Consider the following 20,287-nt stretch of genomic DNA (forward strand, 5'->3'; position numbering starts at 1 on the left):
CAAATGTGTCTGAGGTGAACAAAATTGTATTTAATGCAGTGAATCACTTGAAAACGGAGAAACACAAAGGTGTACTGGAAAAAAAATAATTTGGTCAGGCTATGTCATACACAAGTAACATAGACTCACAAAGAAAATAAGCTCCACACTACATATGCTTGCAAAATGTCTGCACAGTGGTCCAGGGCAAACCTCTCTACAGTTCAGAGTGTACCTACAGAGAAAGGTATGAGTTTGATTTTCAAATACAGGAGTCTTGAGTTTTCGGGAAAACGTCAGCATGTCATGTCAGCATAGGCTCATGGGTTCAATTGTCTAGCTTACAGCTTGCTGGTCTTCCAAAAGCTTTACTACTGTCACCTCATGCAGATAATTTTTAGTTCCTGTATGTGTGTGGTGCATTAATATTATGCTGAAGAGCATTTAAAATAATCACTCAGATTAATTGAAGGAGAAGCACATATTCCTTAATATTGTAATGCACTCTATAATGTGTCTGGTATGATTTTCTCTGTTACTGATATGGATTGTTAGTCTTAGGTTCTTTGATCTGATGCTTTCCAGAAATGTAAACCAGAACATCAGACATCAAATTATAAACTAGACAAAAGACACCTCGAAGTAATCTATAAGAAACAGAACATAATAACAGTTCCTGAAGCCTTTCTGAATAGTTCAAGTTTTCCAGTCCTACATTTTTTTTTTAGTAAGGAGTCATTCTACCTTTACAAGTTATTTCAGAAAGATTGTTCAAAGGCTAGCTAATGGGTCAGCTCAGTGAGTTATAAAGTTGAAAAATGACCTCTCTGTAGAGACTAGACATGCCCTTTAGAATTTAAATGGGTTACTGTGTATGCTTTTCTGACTTTGGCAGACAGGTAAAGGGTCAACATTTAATTTTCTGTCTACCACTGCCCTGGATCTTTTAATGATTGTGTTATTTTGTTATGATTTGGCCATTTATTTTATAATCATACTTTATACTTTTTTGCCAACCCATTTAGTACTATATTTATTCACATTAATAGTAAGATAATTGCTAGTATACCAGGTTTGTATTACTATACAAAAACATAACTATACCGGTAGCACAATTCAATAATGTAATGAGATGTTGTATGACTGATTGTCACAGTAGATTAATATTTTGGTCACACATATTTGATTTTGAAACTTAATATCTCCTGGAAGGATTGTTGTCAGTAACATTAATATTATTGTCTAAGCAATTTTTACAAAGACTACAATATTTATTGAAGTAATTATTTTACATAATGTGCACCAGAATATTTGGATACAAAGAGCATATTCCCACTTCTATATTTGAGAATAATATCTGAGAGGAAATAGACCAGTGCAGAGCCTTACTGGACTTAATTGGAAACTTCTGTAACTTATATCAAATTGATAGTTAACAGTCCATCCTGACTTGTTGCATCTAATTGCTTAACACAGTTTGTCTAAGCAGTCCATTTACTCTGAACTTTCTTTTATGTTTATACAGAATTATTTCTTATTTTATTTGAGTTTAGTATTAATCTTATGTTTATATGTTGCTCATTTTCTTTCTAATTGTTGTTATGCCAGAAATACAAGCACATAAATACACATGAAATTCATTGTTTATCAAAATAATAAATAAATAACACAGTCACAAAGAAAATGAACTGTAAAACACGTCTACCTTTAAAAAGTCATTAATATGCAAGTTAGATAAAACATTTATTAGGTATGGCACTTAAGTTGCTTATTAGTCCTTTGTTATATTAATGTCTTTGTAAATGCAGTACATACAGTTTAAAACACACACACACACACACACACACACACACACACACACACACATACACACTCACACACGTTTGCAATCTGTGACAGTGAACATTCACAAGACAAAATGCTCCTGCACACCTGTTTTTCAGCCTTTTGTCATTTTCAGTGCAAGATTGTAGAGCAGTGAGGTCTGGGAATTTCTGCAATCTCAGAGCTGGTACATATAATTTGCAGGGGATGTGAGGGGTACAAGGGATTCCCCTGTAAAAAAGTACTGTTTTTATCCTTTTTTCTGTTTGTGTGTATATGCATGTATCTGTATTTGTGTGTCCGTGACTGTGTGTGTGTATGCTTGTGTGTGTATAGCTACATATATGTATGTATATATATATATATATATATATATATATATATATATATATATATATATATATATATATATATATACAGATGCAGTATATATATATATATATATATATATATATATATATATATATATTTATACATACACATACAGTATATATATTATATATATCTAAACACCAAAGCAGGTGTGAAAACTAGAAAATAAACACAAAACAGGAAAAATGGCTGCCAAAGAGGGTTTTGCCCCCCGGCACCCCCCACACCCCCTGCAAATTATATATACCATCTCTGAGATTGAGCCACGGTGGGGAAAAGGGCAAATTTCCCAGTCCTCACGGTACTGCAATCTCCATTCAAAAGCATTGAAAAAGCTACATTTTTGTTTTACATGCTGTGTTTAAATGGAGAAGCTGTCACTATGACTGTAGCACAATCTCCATTCAGGAGTACTGTCTGACTTGAACAATAGCTGCTTCAATGTTACAAGTTTCGACATTATAAATGTCTTGATTATCTGAATTTCGATGTTGTGGTATCTTGATCTTGTGAAGGTAATCTATATGTATGTATGTGTATATATATATATATATATATATAAAATATATATATATATATATATATATATATATATATAAAATGTGTGCATGTATGTGTGTTTGTGTGTGTGTATATGACAACAGAATGATTTATCAAAATACACAGACATTGAAACTGGTGCTTTTAAAATCAACATACCAGAAAGATAAATGAATAAATAAATCTCACTACCACATAAATCCATTCAGAATGCATATTTATTTATAACACAGTTAATCCTTCACCTATTAAATGAATTTATCTGTACATCTCAAGGATAAATGTGTCAGTAATTTTTAGAATGCCATATCATCAAACCATTTCTCTTCATTCAGAATCATATACCCCACAACCAGTTTCACCAATACCTGAACAGTTTTTTCTAATATCTCCTAGCCACATACATAGTTAACTGACACTGCTCAACCCACCACCACTATACTTAGAATATAACCAGTGATAGCTATATAAATAATTATCTATGAACCTGTTTATACCCCCTCTCTTAACTACTATAGTAAAATGTTTTGCATTATTTAATTTCTTCTGTCACCACAATTTCTTTCAATTTCTAATCACTAATCACATGATCTATTATCTACCTGACAAACCCATGAATACACCTCTTCAAATACTCAAATGTTAAACATGTTTTAATGCATAAATGTATTTATTTTACATTTGTTGACTGGGATTGTCCGACTGAGCTGAAAAGCCCTTTTAAAGTGGAGGCCTGGGGAGAAAAGCTCCAACATATTATACAATTTTCATTATAAATTAGCATTAAACAGCAATGTTACAGGATTATTACAAGGCATTAAGTGCAATAAAATGTTATACAGTGTCAATAATCTGGAGTATAGCAAACCTATTTCAAGATGTATAAAAATTAATATGTCTTTAAGATGAGTATAGTTTTTGGGGTAAGTGGTTAAAAAAACCCAGTTTTATCATGATGTAGTTGCATGAAGGCAAGACAATTACAATATAATGTTTCTCTGAGGCGATTTGCTTAACAGATTTTAGAAGACAGTAGAAAGAGTAGTCAAGGAAGATTAGAGAGAGCTAGTGAGAAGAGTGAGTTAAGGGCAGGAAGTAGATTAAGGTATGAGAAGTAGAGGATGTTAAGGAGGGAGAGTGCAGTGGCAGGACCTGTGTCTTTTAAAGGGCTCTTTGGTGGCTGCCTTAAATTGTTTAGGATGTGTAAGGGGCCTGATTTCTAGTGGGAGCCTGTTTGAGGCAATAGTGGGGTGATAGCTGTATATGTTGCATCCACATTTAGACTTGGGTTTGTAGATTTGTAGTAGGTCTTTTATATTATAATAGCTACCTCTACTTTCATATGAATGTAATCTAAATAGCAAATGTACATATAACAGTTAATGTGTGTTATTTAATGCTGGTTCATGTATATTACTGAATGTCTGTAATATGTCAAAGCTTTTCTTCTGAGGACTCTACTGAAAAAGGTTTTTTTGATTAAACTCAGTTGGACAAAGCCGGTAAACAAACACAAAATAAATAAATAAAAATAAATAAAATAAAAATAAAAATCACAAAGTAACAGTTTCCTTTTGTGATCAGTTCAGCAACTATTTCAAATATCTCTGTGGTAGCAAGTGTTAATGTGTTGTTGTTGGAGGCAGATGGTACTGGGTTTGAATACAGGCGGAAGTGATCATTTTTTATAATTATTCCTGTGGCAGCATGTGGATGTCTGGGGCTAGATTATAGAAGGTCTTGGGTTTTACTACAGGGTCTGCAATCTTCACTCTACTTTCCCCTCATTGGCATTGTTTAATCATAATTTGGACAACTGGTTGACTAACCAGAAATTCACCCTGGGAGTTCAACCTGTGTCCCTCTTGGAGAGGGGCAATAGGTGTTAATTCTAGTCACTGCTTGAACCAGACACCCTTGGGAATACAGCTTGAACTTGGCTAGGCTTGTACGGGCCCTGGGGCCTTTAGCCTTGTAACCTCCTATGATCCTGTGATCCTATGTTGGGACCTGCTAGAGTCAGTCTCAAAACACACAGACTGAATGGCTAAAAGATCAGACTTGTATATATCATGTCCAAGAATCCATTTCTTGGAATATTCCTTCTTCTCCGAGGTATGGAGCTCTTGGATCTGTATATATAAATTTTGGGGTGTGGGGGGACTTGCCTCCATATAAGGAGTCAAGGGGGATTGCCCCCCTGCAAAAAGAAGTTTAAAGAATTTTCAAAATTCACTCTGCTCTGGGTTTTTGATCTCTTTTTTTCAGCTTTTTGACACTCAGCATTTCAAGGGCCAACATTTCAGTATGGAGCCAGTAAGTTCACCAAAACCCCACTATACATTTGGACATAATTTCTTTGAATATCAGAAAAGGTTCTGCTAAGGTAGGGTACAGGATAAGGTTTAGGACTGGATTAGAGACAGGGACTCACATGCAGCAAGGACTAATAAAGGTGCCTGTTGCTGCAAACAAACAAAAGGCATTGCACTTCAAACTAGTCTGTTTTAAATATTCTATGCTGAGACATACAGCAAAGTATTGCACTACCAATAGCGACAGTGTTAGACCTTTAAACTCTAGTTATGTTAACCCATGAACTGGCAAATAGTCTGTGTATGACAATGTGCCTATGGTAGTTACATTCTTATTTGTAATAAGAACTGCTGAATCTGCCTCTTCTCACAGCACCATAGCCAAACTTGTGAAGTGCACTATTTTTATACAATAAATAGTGATCTAATGTTTATTAAAAGGAGAAAGTATGATTATTTTACTTAAATCACAATATGTTTTTTAGAGCACCTGTCAGTAAACAAACCAGTAAAGTAGTGTGTCCACATGGTGACAAAAAGGAATACCTTGCAACCCAAGGAGAAATGCAAACTCTTTTAGGAAAAGTGTTACACCTAACAGCTTTGTAGCTACTTTAACACATGAAGGGATAATTAGATAAGAATTCTCTTAGTTGGAAGAACTTTGGAAAATATGTGTGTGGGTGTGTGTGGGTGTCATATAACCAGCTATGTTGTCAGAGATAAATAGACTCAGTAAAGAAGATGATGCAAAATTAAAAAAAAAAAAACTCAAAAGGAACTAAAACTTGAGCCTAGGTGGGTGGAGTGGATAAACCTAATACTGAGAAGTAAAAAAGACTCCACTTTGCAATTTACCAAGAGAGGTTACTACCGAAGCTAGAAAGAAAAGATCCTCAGTTCAGAAGAGACTAAGAGATAAACTAGAGGTGAAGACAACAAAATTATTTTGTATAGAAAATGATGTAGTGGGCTAATAGTCAGAAGACAAACGCAGATACAAACTAGAGCAGCTGCAGATGAATATGACACTGAGGAAACATAAATCATAACTAGAACACAGCCATGAGGTTCTCTGTGCTATATCAGAGCAGAGAGACAGACAGACAGAAACAGAAACAAAAATCTAAAAATGAACAAATAAGAGAGCTACTTAAATGGACACAGGGAAACTACCAGCAACCATATCCGAAGAAAATTATTTTTGTGAATGAATTATGAGATAAAAAGTTGCTCCTGCCTTTGTAAGGGAAGAAACTTCACCTTCCATCTTGCTTCAGGATATGGATGAGAGTATTCATTACTTGGATAACCTGTAGACAAGGCACTGGAGTTTTAACAGTAAAATACAATATCTGGCCTGAGGTTGAGATGGTCACTGTAGTAGAATGTATTGCTAAATCTTCCCTCATGTTTGGTCTCCACATCCACTCAGTAAGCATTTTCCTTCCCAGGGCAGGTATGTGTCATGTGTTATTACATTTCTATTTGCACTAAGATTGTGTAAAACAATAAAGAGTCTTTGGTAGTGTTTTGTATTTATATTTGATTTTTTTCTACTTAGGTAAGCTTTATGTATGTTGAACCTGTGTCCTTTTCAGTTGTCGATGCTTTGGTTTATACAATATTCTTCTGCTGTACTAGTTAACTTACTAGTTCACTAGTTACGCTTCTTCTTCTTTCAGCTTTTCCTGGTTAGGGGTTGGCACAGTGGATCACCTGTCTGCTCATGATTGGCAGTGGAGTTTTTTACAGTGTCAAGTTGCCAGCCCGGCGCCCAACCTTCCATGGAAGACACACACACACTCACACCTAGGGCCATTTTAGAGTGTCCAATCCACCTACAGCATGTCTTTGGTATGTGGGAGGAAACCGGAGCAACTGGAGGAAACCCACACGACCACAGGGAAGACATGCAGACTTCGCACAGAAGGCACCCCAGCCAAGGATCAAACTGGAGAACCTCTTGCTGTGAGGCAACAACGCTAACCGCTGCACCACTGTGGCTGCCCAGTTTACTAGTTATACTTACTAAGTGATAACTTTATAATGTGCTTATTAATGTTCTGATATTTTTTTATACAGTGTATTACTGTCAATCTCTCTCAGTATACCACCTGCTAAACTTACTTTGATCTTACATTCATACACTTTCTCACATTCACTCTACTCTTAGAATAGCCCATATTCTCCTGCTCTGACTCACCGTCGTCCTTACCCCATCTCTTGGAATAAGCCAGCTAACTATGTATTAACTTTTTGCCTACATATCATATTTCAGTTTAGTAGAGAGATTTTCTCTTTTTTTCTTTCGGATCCTGTGGTCACTACATTGGTCCCTAACCCTGAAATAGCAGGTGGTCTTTCACAAAGCACATCTCTGTGAAAATTCTCACTGAAAATACTGGCATTGTGCAATGTGAGCAAGTTTAACATGAGGAGACTTGATGTGTCTTAACTTTAACTAATCAAATACTTGCCTGCCCTGTGCTGGAAAGTGGCTGTGACATCCCACCCCCTAAATGAGCAGCCCTTGTACTCTAAGGACCATTAACTTAGTTGGCTATTGGCCTTCCTGTTGTCCAATAAATTAAACTGTGTATTCCAGTTACTTTGCCTTCCTAAATTCTTGGTATCTGCATTCAGTAGTTAAGAAAAAACATGTTCTACATTGTGCCTCCTTGTTAATTGCTCTGTACCGGCTATAAACTGTTTGCTCTTTACAACAATTGGCTTGAGAATTCAGATTTAATTCTAAACACTATTGTGTATTGACTAGCTCTCATTATAAACAAAAGAGAAGAGGGTGGCTATGTTATGGAAAAAATCTTCATCACTACCTAAAATCCTGAATACATTTAGTGATAAAAAAGGCATGTTTTGTTCGGTGGCTTTAGCGATTCAAAGGAAACTATACACTTTTATTAATGTCTATTGGATACCTGGATTGGGAATATAAACAGTTAAACAACAGTCAGAGGAAATAATACAAATATCAAAGGGAAACATTTTCACAGGTGACTTTATAGTGAAATGAAATGAAATAGGTTCATAGATTAGTACTAGGCTAATTGCCCTTGCGAGCCATTTTAAGCCTAGCCAATTATCCCTTGTGAGACTCAAACCCTGCACCTTGTGTTTGTAAGGCAAACACCTTAAACTTTAGGCCAACCTCCTTATCTGAAAAAGATACCAACACTAGCTGTAAAAGGAAGAAACCTGCTTCAGTCAATGGCTTTTGAGTGATATAAAGGAGTTTTCAGTATCAGACTCACTCTTCTTTGTATATTTCTGACGGAGGCATGGGACACAATCATGAATAGACAGAGTATATGTTTCAAATGAGATCACTAGTAGAACAGATAATATTAAAGTAGTCTCTTGCCCACTGTCAGATCATAGCACGATAACATTTGAAGTTATATTGAATTCTAGTAACACCCCAGTTAACAGGATTCCTGCATATATAACCAATATGAAAGACTTTAAGGAGTTCTTTAATAAAGAAATGTAAAGTTTTTATTGAAATTAATCATACAGATAACATCTCAGAGATTTTTGTATGAGACTCTTTAAAAACTTCCCTTTTTGGCAAAAGTACAAGTTGGTATACACAACAAAAGAAACAATGGGACAAAGAATTGATAGATTTACAGTAGAAAATTGATAAATTTAGATAGTCAAAAAGGAAATAATGACTTAACTGGAAAAATAAATAGCTTAAACAGTAAATATTTAGAACTTTTACAACATAAAACTATGATAAATTTAGGAAAGATTAACATAAATTATACCATAAATCCTAAATCCATTCATAAATTGGATACTAGAACAAAAATGATTGTTAAATCTAACCATATCAGAGAATTGTACTCCTCTAGTAGTTAAAAAGAAGAAATTCTGGATGCTTTCGGGTCTCATTTTAATAAGAACAACACAAACAACAATGGATACACAAGAGCTAATTAAAACATTTATAAAAAAATATACTGAAAATATACTGTCAGAGGATCAAATAAAAATTATTGACAAGCCTATATCAATATCTGAACTCAAAATTCAAATTAATAAATTAAAACCAAATAAGGCACCTGGAAATTATGGTATAGTACCTGAACTATACAAAATGATGACTAATGATGCTTTGAGTATTTTACTAGAGGTATTTTCAATACTTAAAGGACTTACAAAGGTACCACCATCTTGGAAATAGACCCTAATATCTCCAATGTTAAGACCTGACAAAGACTTAACGCAGTGTTCTTCATATAGACCAATTCCATTATTAAATGTAGGTTATAATATATTCATGGCAATCTATGCCTCTAGAATAAAACAATTTCTTCCAGTGCTGATAAACAATGATCGGACTGGGTTTGTAATGAACAGGAACACTTATGATAATATCAAGAGAATACAATCAATAATTGATTATACTAATAATTCAAAAAAGAACTAACTTTCATTAGTCTGGATATCAATAGTACATTTGATTCAGTTAATTGGGAGTCCTTGCTAATAGTACTGGGGGAATGAAATGTTTCAAATAATTTCTTACAATTAATTATGAAAACTCCTTTACTATATTAAGATAGGCTCGTATACTTTCCAATCAATCATGATTATTAAAGATACTAAACAGGGTTGTCCCTTGTCCCCATTGCTTTTTGCTCTAGTTATGGAACCTTTTGTAAATTAAATAAGATCAAATAAAAACATAAAAGGCCTACTAATAATTTTTTATTTATTTATTTATTTTACATTTGTTTATCCATCTGAGCTGATAGTCCTTTTTTAGCGAAGGCTTGGGGAGAAAAGCTCCATGATATTTACATTTACATTTAAAAATGTGCACAAAGAATACATTAACAATGCTTAAGCATAAAATATACAAAAGGAAAATCTAACATTCGAATTAGAGAAAAAAGTACAATCATAGAAAATGTATAGGGTTATGGAGTTTGCGTTACATTTGGAAACATTAACGTGGAGAGAAAAAAAGAACAAGAGTTGATGTAGATACAGCCAGGTGGTTGTAATAAGAGAAGATATAGGTTCATAGGTAGGTACTTATCAGCCCAAGGGCCTAAGTAAGCCTAGCCAACAAGGTTCCCTGGCTTACGTCACCCAAGAAAGTTAATTTCCTGTGCCCCTGTCGAGCAGAGCCACAGAATGATCCACGGGGTGTATTTCCTATTTCCATCCACTCATCAAGATTTTTCTTGAAGAATGCTAATGAGGAACTTTGCTTGACATAGATGGGTAGCCTGTTCCAGTGTATAGGAAGTCTCTGGGACAGGAATCTATCCCTCCAGCATATCCTGTTTATTGTGGTGACAAGGTTTAGGTGCCTAAAGCGTGTAGCTTGGAGGGATTGGGATTTCTTTAGGTGTAGTATGTCCAACAGCTCTGGGTTTAGCATAGCTTTATATGTTAGGCAGAGATCTTCTCAGAGTAGGCAATATGCTACAGAGTAAAGCTGGAGTTTTTTGAGACAGTCAGTGTAGGGCATCTGTTTGAGGCCAGTAATCCTCTTTGTGAGGTACTTCTGTGGCCTTTCCAGCTGCTGCAGATGTCTTGTGAGGTACATTTCAAAAGGGCATTGTACTCTATAATGGGTCTAATGAGTGCTGAGTAGAGGGGAACAATAACCTCTTTTTTTCCTGGATGAGAACCCTTTTGTGATGAGGTGTGCCACATGGAAGGATTTCCTGACTACTGTGGTGATGTGATTATCAAAGGAGAAACTACTGTCCACCTGGGTCCCAAGGTCTCCTATCACACATTCGGTGTTAAGTAGACTGCCGTTTATGTGGTAGTTCGTGGGTACAGAGTTTTTAGCAAAGGGGATGACAATGCACTTTTTGGCATTCAGCTTGAGGCCATGCCTCTGACAGCAGTCATCTGTCTCAGTGAGGCCCTTCTGTAGGATATCCACATCATTTGGGGACTCAACTATGGCTCCTAGTTTGCAGTCATCTGTGAACTTCATTAGCCAGAGGCCTTCTGTATTAGCCTGCACTTCAGAGAAGTAGATACCAAACAGGATAGGTCCCAGGACTGAACCCTGTGGTACTCCACTTGTCACTCTTTTGAAGTCAGATTTGGAGTCTGCAACTTTTACAGTGTGGGTTCTGTCAGTGAGCCAGTTGGCAATCCATCTTGTGGCATAGGGATTTATATCTAGTTTAGTGAGTTTAGCTATAAATCCAGAATATGAGGATGGTGTTGGAAGCCTTGGCAAGGTCAAGATAGGCTGTGTGAACCACTTTACCCTCATCTATGGCTTTGGTGACTGCCTCAAAGAAGTCGATCAGGTTCAGAAGGCATGATCTGCCTTTCACAAACCCGAACTAGGTGGGGTCCAGAGTTTGGAGGTTATCAATGTCTTTGTTTATGAGTTCCATGATGATACGTTCCATGGCCTTGCAGACCAGTCTCATCAGGCTAATAGGATGATAGTTCCCAGGATCAGTGGTGGCTCCCCTTTATGGAGTTGGATAACTGTTGCTGTGCACAAAGCCTGACATGAGACTATGATTGAACATGGTGCTTAGGTGAGGAGCCAGTTAATTCTGAAGTTCATGTAAAATGCAGCCTGGGATGTTGTCCATTCCCATGGATGCTGTGTTTTTGGTTTTAGAGAGTGCAGCTTTTACCTGCATATATGTGATTACAGGGATTCTGCATTCTTCCTGTATAGATATGGGCCCTTTAGGGGGTGAGAGGGGGGTGAAGTTCGCACTGAAACTATCTGCCAGGATGTTGACAAGATCAGTTGGTTCTGTAATTTTCGTGCCGTTGTGCTGTAATTCAGAGCAGATCTGGGTGTTGCCATTGAGATTCTTGACACAGCTATAGAATGCTTTGTGGTTACCCTTAGAATCAGTGGTGATTTTGTTTTCATGGCTAGCTTTGGAGGATCTTATAAGGGATCTCAGCTTCTAACTGAGGTTGACCAGGGGGCTCCTCCGCTCATGGGATTTTACTCTCTTTTGCAACAGTTTCTTCCATCTGTTGTAGAGTTTGTTTATGTCAGGGGACCAGCAGATTGGCTTCCTTTTTTGGAGGATAGCGTCTTGGTTCTGTTCGGGATAGCACGATCCATGTACTTGTGTAAGTGCTTATAGAGTGCATTTGTGTAGGATTCAGCAGTCGTAACTGTATTGTCCGTCTGCATGGGTGTCATGAAGTTCACCATTTCTGTCTTAAGAAGCATAAAGTTGGCGTTGGAGAAATATTTTACCGTGGTTTCCTTAATGGTGTGTGAGGGCGGGATGTGGATATCTTGGGTGATTAGCTTATGGTCGGATCTGACCAAGGAGTTGATTTCAGGTGTGGAACACCAGTCACTCATGTTGGTAATTACTAGGTCTAGAATATTGTTGCCCCTGGTGAGGGATGTGGATAAGTTGATCCAGGGCATTGGAATTTATGAATTCCAGAAAGCATTGAGCAAAGGAGTTGGTACATGAGCAGTTTTCCTAGTTAATGGTGGGGTAGTTGAAATCACCCATTATTAGGGTGTTTGGTTGAACCCTAATATTTTCCAGAATATCAAGAAAAGAGGAGTGGGAATCCTGGGGCATGGTGGGGGATTTGTAGCAAGCTACAATTTGGATTGCAGTTTTGCCAGAGCTAGTTGCACTTGGATAACCTCAGATGCATTATGCTGCGCAACTAGCCTGGAGGTGTGGATATTCTTAATGAATATGGACACACCTCCACCTTTGGTGTTCTGGTCCAGCTTAGATGGCCAAAAAGTGTGGTATGAGTTATAGCCTGGTAATGCAGGGGTGCTCCCTAGAGCCTTGAACCAGGTCTCAGTCACTGCACAGATATCGATGTTCTCCATTTTAAGGAGTGTCTCGAGTGAGTGCATTTTGAGATTTAGACGTCTAGCACTGAGTAGCATTACCCTCAGTTTTTGCTTGCCTGTTCCTGTTATGGTGGTGAATTTGTCATTTGAACCTTGCCTTGCCTTGACAGTACAATGACAAAATGATTGACTTCAACAATTGGCTAAGCTTCTGGTGTCATTCTAAGGGGATCCAGTATTTGTCTGCCTGGGATGACATGATTGACAGTCCACGATGGCCTGCACCTGTCACCCTTAGGATTCCTGATACTGGCTATGATTCTTGCAACCCCTATAGTGCCTTTTTTAGGCAAGGTTCAAATGACAAATTCACCACCGTAACAGGTACAAGCAAGCAAAATCTGAGGGTAATGCTACTCAATGCTAGAAGTCTAAACCTCAAAATGCACTCACGCGAGGCACTCCTTAAAATGGAGAACATTGACATCTGTGCAGTGACAGAGACCTGGTTCAAAGCTCCAGAGAGCACCCCTGCATTACCAGGCTTCAATTCATACCACACCTTTCTGCCACCTAACCCAGAAAGAAGCACTAAAGGCGGAGGCGTGTCCATATTCATTAAGGATATCCACACCTCCAGGCTAGTTGCACAGCATAATGTATCCGAGATTATCCAAGTGCAACTAACTCTGGGCAAGACCGCAATCCAAATTGTAGCTTGCTACAGACCCCCCACCATGCCCCAGGATTCACACTCCTCATTTCTTGATACATTGGAAAGTATTAGGGTACAACCCAACACCCTAATAATGGGCGATTTCAACTACCCCACCATTAACTGGGAAAACTACTCATGTACCAACTCTTGTGCTCAACGTTTTCTAGAATTCATAAATTCCAACGCCTTGGATCAACTTATTCACACCCCCACCAGGGGCAGCAATATCCTAGACCTGGTCATTACCAACATGGGAAACCGGTGTTCCACACCAGAGGTCAATTCCACGTTGGTCAGATCCGACCACAAGCTAATCAGCCTAGACATCCACATCCCACCTCCAGCCCCAATTAGGGAACCATCGTAAAAAACTTCTCAAAAGCCAACTTCACACTTCTTAAGACAGAAGTGGCAAACTTCATGACACCCATGCAGACGGACAATAGAGGTATGACTGCCGAATCCTACACAAATGCACTTTATAAGCACTTACACAAGTGTATGGATCATGCTATCCCTAATAGAACCAAGATGTTATCCTCTAAAAAAAGGAAGCCAATCTGGTGGACCTCTGCCATAAACAAACTCTACAACAGAAGAAAGAAACTGTTGCAAAAAAGAGTAAAATCCCATGACTGGAGGAACACCCTGGTCAACCTCAGTAAGAAGCTGAGATCCCTCATAAAATCCTCCAAAGCTAGTTACGAAAACAAAATTGCCACTGACTCTAAAGACAACCACAAAGCATTCTGTAGCTATGTCAAGAATCTAAATGGGAACACTCAGATCTGCTCTGAGTTACAGCATAATGGCACTAAATATACAGAACCAACTGATATTGCCAACATCCTAGCAGATAGGTTCAGTGCTAACTTTACCCCCCTCTCACCCCCTAGAGGGCCCATCTCTATACCTGAAGAATGCAAAGTTCCTATAATCACGGCTGCACAGGTAAATAACACACTCTCCAAAGCCAAGAACACAGCATCCATGGGACCTGACAATATCCCAGGCTGCGTTCCACACGAACTACAGAATGAACTGGCACCCCACCTAAGTACCATGTTCAATCATAGCCTCACCTCAGGCTTTGTACCCACTGAATGGCGCACCGCGAGAGTTATCCCACTCCACAAAGGGGGAGCCACGATGGACCCCGGGAACTACCGCCCCATTAGCCTGACAAGCCTGGTCTGCAAGGCCATGGAACGTATCATCATGGAACTCATAAACAAAGACATTGGTAATCTCCAAACTCTGGACCCTACACAGTTTGGATTTGTAAAAGGCAGATCATGTCTCCTAAACCTGATTGACTTCTTTGAAGCAGTCACCAAAGCCATAGATCAGGGTAAAATGGTTCACACAGCTTATCTAGATCTCGCCAAGGCTTTCGACACCATCCCCCACTCTGGAATTATAGATAAGCTCACTAAACTAGGTATAAATCCCTATGTCACAAGATGGGTTGCCAAATGGCTCATGGACAGAACCCACACTGTGAAAGTAGCGGATTCCAAATCCGACATCAGACCAGTGACAAGTGGAGTACCACAGGGTTCAGTCATGGGTCCTCTCTTGTTTGGTATCTACTTCTCTGAAGTGCAGGCCAACACAGAAGGTCTTTGGCTAACAAAGTTTGCAGATGACTGCAAACTAGGAGCCATAATCAAAACTCCTAATGATGTGGACAAACTACAAAAGGGCCTCAATGAGACAGATACCTGTGTCAAAGCCATGGCCTGAAGCTCAATGCCAAAAAGTGTATTGTCATCCCCTTTGGTAAAAACTCTGTACCCATGAACTACCACATAACTGGTAGTCTACTTAATGCCGAAAATGTGATAAGAGACCTTGGGACACAGGTGAACAGTAGTCTCTCCTTTGATAATCACATCGCCACAGTGGTCAGGAAATCCTTCTACGTGGCTCATCTCATCACAAAAGGATTCTCATCCAGAAAAAAAGAGGTCATTGTTCCCCTTTACTCATCACTCATTAGACCCATTATAGAGTACAACGCCCCTTTTGGTATGTACCTCACAAGACATCTACAACAACTGGAAAGACCACAGAAATACCTCACAAAGAGGATTACTGGCCTCAAACATATGTCCTATGCAGACCGTCTCAAAAAACTACAGCTTTACTCCATCGCATATTGCCTACTCAGGGGCGATCTCTGCCTAACATACAAAGCTATGTCAAACCCAGAGCTGTTGGACATGCTCCACTTAAAGAAATCCCAATCCCTCTGAGCTATATGCTCTAGGGACCTTAACCTTGTCACCACAATAAACAGAACATGCTGGAGGGATAGATTCCTGTCCCAGAGACTTCCCATACTCTGGAACAGACTACCTATCTATGTCAAACAGAGCTCCTCATTAGCACTCTTCAAGAAAAATCTTGATGATTGGATGGGAAATGGGAAATTCACCCCGGGGATCACTTCTGTGGCTCTGCTCGACAGGGGCACAGGAAAATAATTTTCTTGGGTGGCAAAAGCCAGGGTACATTTTTTGGCTAGGCTTGTATGGGCCCTAGGGCCGATAGCCTAGTACCTACCTATGAACCTATGAACCTATAAAAAAGGTACTATAGGTGCGGCAAGAGCCTTAGCCAGTATCCGGAATCCCAGGAGTGACAGGTTCTGGCCATCTCTGGCAGAGCATCATGGTCTGTCGACCATGTCGTCCCAGGCAGACAGATACTGGATCCCTTTAGAATGACACCTGAAGCTTAGCCAATTGTTGAAGTCAATCATTTTGTCCTTGTACTGCGGTATCATTCTGGGCGATGGCAGGATGCTACTCAGGGCTAGGGTCATACCTGCCTGGGCTACAAGATCAGAGAGTTCTTCCATGCCTCTTTTCATGTAGTCCAGAGAGGTAAGTTTCAGGTTATTCACACCAACATGGACAATGACAAAGTCATATTTGTACTTGTTGTGAAATGACCTGAGTGAGTGGGTTATATGACAGATCCTTGCACCCGACAAGCAGCTGACAGTAACCTTCTCCTTGTTTAGCCTGGTGAGTGGGACATCAGTGTGCCTGACTATAGAGTCACCTATGAGTAGTCTGTTGGGTACGTTGGTTTGCCTTATGGGCTGTGGTTTATTGGCACACAGTCTGTGGGCTATCTGTCATTTGGGTTGTTTTGGTGGGGCTAGAAGTTGCTTAAGCAGATTATTATTGAGAGCCTCTCTGAATGTTTTTGTGTTTCTATGTGTTGATTTTGGTGGTGTAGGTTTAGTGGGACTATGTGACGAGTGTGGTGTGGTGCAAGTGTTTACATTCTCCTCTTGACTGTCAAGTTCAGTCTTGGTTGGAGAGAGTTTTACCTCTAGTTTGGCTAGATAACTGCATCTCTCACAGGTTGTGGTGTTGGGTGGTAGGAGGAGAGGGTTGTCTGTGTACATGAGGCAATTGCTACATTGCGTCAAGATGCCCAGATTCATCAGATAGACAGGAGAGAACACTGGGAGCTGACCCTTGGACATGCCTGAATAAAGAACTACTTTCTTCTAGACAAGTGATGAAAGTGAGTATAAGAGCTGTTCTTCTCCAAGCAAGTGAGGAAAGTAAGTACAAAACTGTTTTCCTCTAGGTAAAGAGGAAGATTGAGTGCTGTAGTAATTTGTAGCTTATTTAGTGCTAACAACAAGTTCTGAAGAAGTGCTCAGCATGAATAAGCAAATTCAAGTGCTAAAACTAAGAATCTATACCTGGATCTTGTGGTAGATAGACTACTTAGTGTTTACCACTTCCAATGATAAGCTAGAATGCTTCCTTCAGACACAGAAAGGCTTGGGGGGCTCAAAAGCTTACAAACAGTCCTGGATACAGCAAATCTGTATCTGGACTAGACTAGCTACCGGAAAGGTGGGAAGCAAGTGCAAATGTGGGCTTTTAAACCAGAAAGTTGAAAGAGATGGAAAAACTACCCAAACAGCCAATAAACTAAAATTTCTGGGCCAGAAGCCACTCTTGTGGTAGATAGGCTACCTAGTGCTTACCATTCCCACTGATTCCCTCCAACACAGAAAGGCTTGGGGGAGGCTCAGAAGCTTACAAACAGTCCTGGTTACAGCAAATCTGTATCTGGACTAAACTTGTTACAGGAAAGCTTAGAATTTTTTTTTTGGAAAGTGGAAAGGGAGAAAGGAGAAACAGAAGATAATTAAAAATTAAGGACCTAAGTGGCTTGCCCTTCACAAATGTTCTCTCTGTATTAGGTAGAATGAGCTAGTGACACAGCTGGGATAGAGCTGAACAGATGGGACTGGCAGGAGTGTCTGAAGTCAAAATATGATCTCACTATACTCAGTTGAGTGAGCAAATGAGATAGACCCAGGAGGAGAGTTCAAACACAAATTTACAGTGGGGGTGGGTAATTTCAAAGCCACCAAGATTAATACCAGAACAAGAACAGGGAGGGCAGGAAGCTAACTGCAGAGACAGAGAGAGACCACAGTATTCTATAAAACAATTAAATAGAAAAATAAATAACTATAGAGAGACACAGACCAACGAAACAATTAAATACATAGATAAATAAAATAAAATGCAGTACAATCTTTAACACTGCAAGTTTGTACTTAACTCAGCTAGTAATGCAGTTGATTATAGGTATGTAGCAGAAGCCAAACAACACAGATATTGAGCAGTAATAAAATGCAGGGGGTATATTAGTAAGGGGGTATTAAGAGGAAGTAAGAGAGAATAATCAAGTTATGGGAGGAAGATATATGGTTTTAAATGTGAATAGGAATGAGTGGAAGGCTGACAGAGAAACAGAGATAAGAAATGATGACAGTTTAAGAGGTGTGAGTACAGTGGCATATCCAGTGGCTTTTAGTAAGTCTTTGACAGCTGATTTGAATACTTTTGGTTGTTTAAGAGATTGAATCTCCAGTGGGAGTTTGTTCCAGGAGATGGTAGGGTGGTACCTATAGATGTTTTGACCAATTTTGCTCTTGGGTTTGTAGACGTGCAGTAGGTTTTCTTCTGAGCTTTGGAGGGACCTGGGGGGTGTATGAGGAGATAAGAGGAGTCAAGCTAGGACAGAACGAAGGTTGGAAAAGGACAGAGTGAATAATCTGAAGTTGTGAGAGGAGAAGGAGGTGGGGTAGTTCCAGCCAGTTTAAGTGTTTTAAAGAGAGACAGTGGTGTGATCTGTAGGTTTGATTAGCAGCAAATCTAGCCACTTTGTTATAGGTATTTTCTAGTTTAGTTAGGATGATGGTTTGAAGGTTAAAGATGATCTCTGAGCTGCACATTAGGCTTGGTAGGAGGTAGCTGTGAGAGATGGTAACCTTGGCATTGTTGGATAGGTATTTTTTGTTTCTGTATAAGAGGCAGAGTTTTTGATGTTTTTTTAATACAGTTGTTGACATGCAAATCAAATTTCAGTTGGTCATCAATTAATACTCCTAGAAATTTAGTGTGGGGATTCAACTAAGATGGGTGTATTATCTAGACAGTGGATAGTAAAGGTGGATTTGAGGTTATTTAGGCTTTTGGGGAGAAAAAGTAAGTGTTTAGTCTTTTTAGCATTAAGAATTAGCTGGTTGTTGGAAAACCGGGTCTCAATGGAATTGAAGGATTTCTGAGTAATGGAATGCAAGTTGAGGGGGTCTGCTGTGGTGATGACAGTAGAGTCATCAGCATATTGGATGGGAGTATACTGGGGGCAGGAGGTATAGCATAAATTAAGGAAAATATTAAAGAGCAGTGGCCCAAGAATAGATCCTTGGGGGACACCAATTTTGACAGGGAGTGGAGGGAGAGAGTGGAGAGCCATTTAACCAGTTGTAGTCAGTCACAGAAGTAGCTGGAAAACTAGGCAGTAGCAGGGGAGGAGAAATTGAAATTAGTGAGTTTGTCCAGAAGATAGGAGTGAGACACCGTGTCAAATGCTTTGGAAAGATCTGGGAATAAGCATGACAACAGTTTATTGCCCCTGGCCTGAGAGATAGTATTGATGAAGGACAGTAGGGCACTAGTTGTGCTATGCTTAGGACAAAAGCTGTGTTGTGTAGGGGTGAGCAGATTTTCCTGAAGTAGGTGTTCCAAAACTTGCTTATGCATACATTTTTCAAGTATTTTTGAGAGAGGTGAGAGGATGGCTATGGGTCTGAAGTTGGAGATTTCAATGGAGTTACCCCCTTTGTTAATAGGCAGGATATAGAATTCTTCCCAGATAGAGGGAAACTTAGATTCAGTGATAAACTGGTTAATTAGAATAGAAAATGGGAGGGCAACAGAGTCTGCTGCTAGCTGAAGAAAGTGGGGAGGTAGGCTGTCTGCGGACACAGAACAGGGTTTTAGTTTGTGAAGTAAAGTTTTAATGTAGCTAGTAGGTATAGATTTAAGGGATAACGTGTTTGTAGAATTTTAGCTGGGGGGGGGCTCAGGAGGAGTATTTGTGTTGGAGTTAAAGGGGATAGGACTTGTCAGCTTACTGATAGATTCTATGAAGTAGGCATTAAAATTTTATGCAGTTTCAAGGGGTGTATTAGTAGGGCAGGAGTTTGGAGATGAGGGGTTACCAGGGTGGAGTATTTCATTAATTGCATGCTAAATTTTCTTAGGATTAGATCTCTGAGAGCTAAATAAGGATTTAATTCCCAAAATACAATTATTTGCAGATGACATCCTATTAACTTTGACTGATTGCAATTCTTCTCTTCTTGCAGTATTCTAAGCAATAGAA

The sequence above is a fragment of the Protopterus annectens genome, chromosome 14.part0 (assembly GCF_019279795.1).
Source record: "Protopterus annectens isolate FY-2018-M chromosome 14.part0, PAN1.0, whole genome shotgun sequence".
Taxonomy (NCBI): Eukaryota; Metazoa; Chordata; order Ceratodontiformes; family Protopteridae; genus Protopterus; species Protopterus annectens.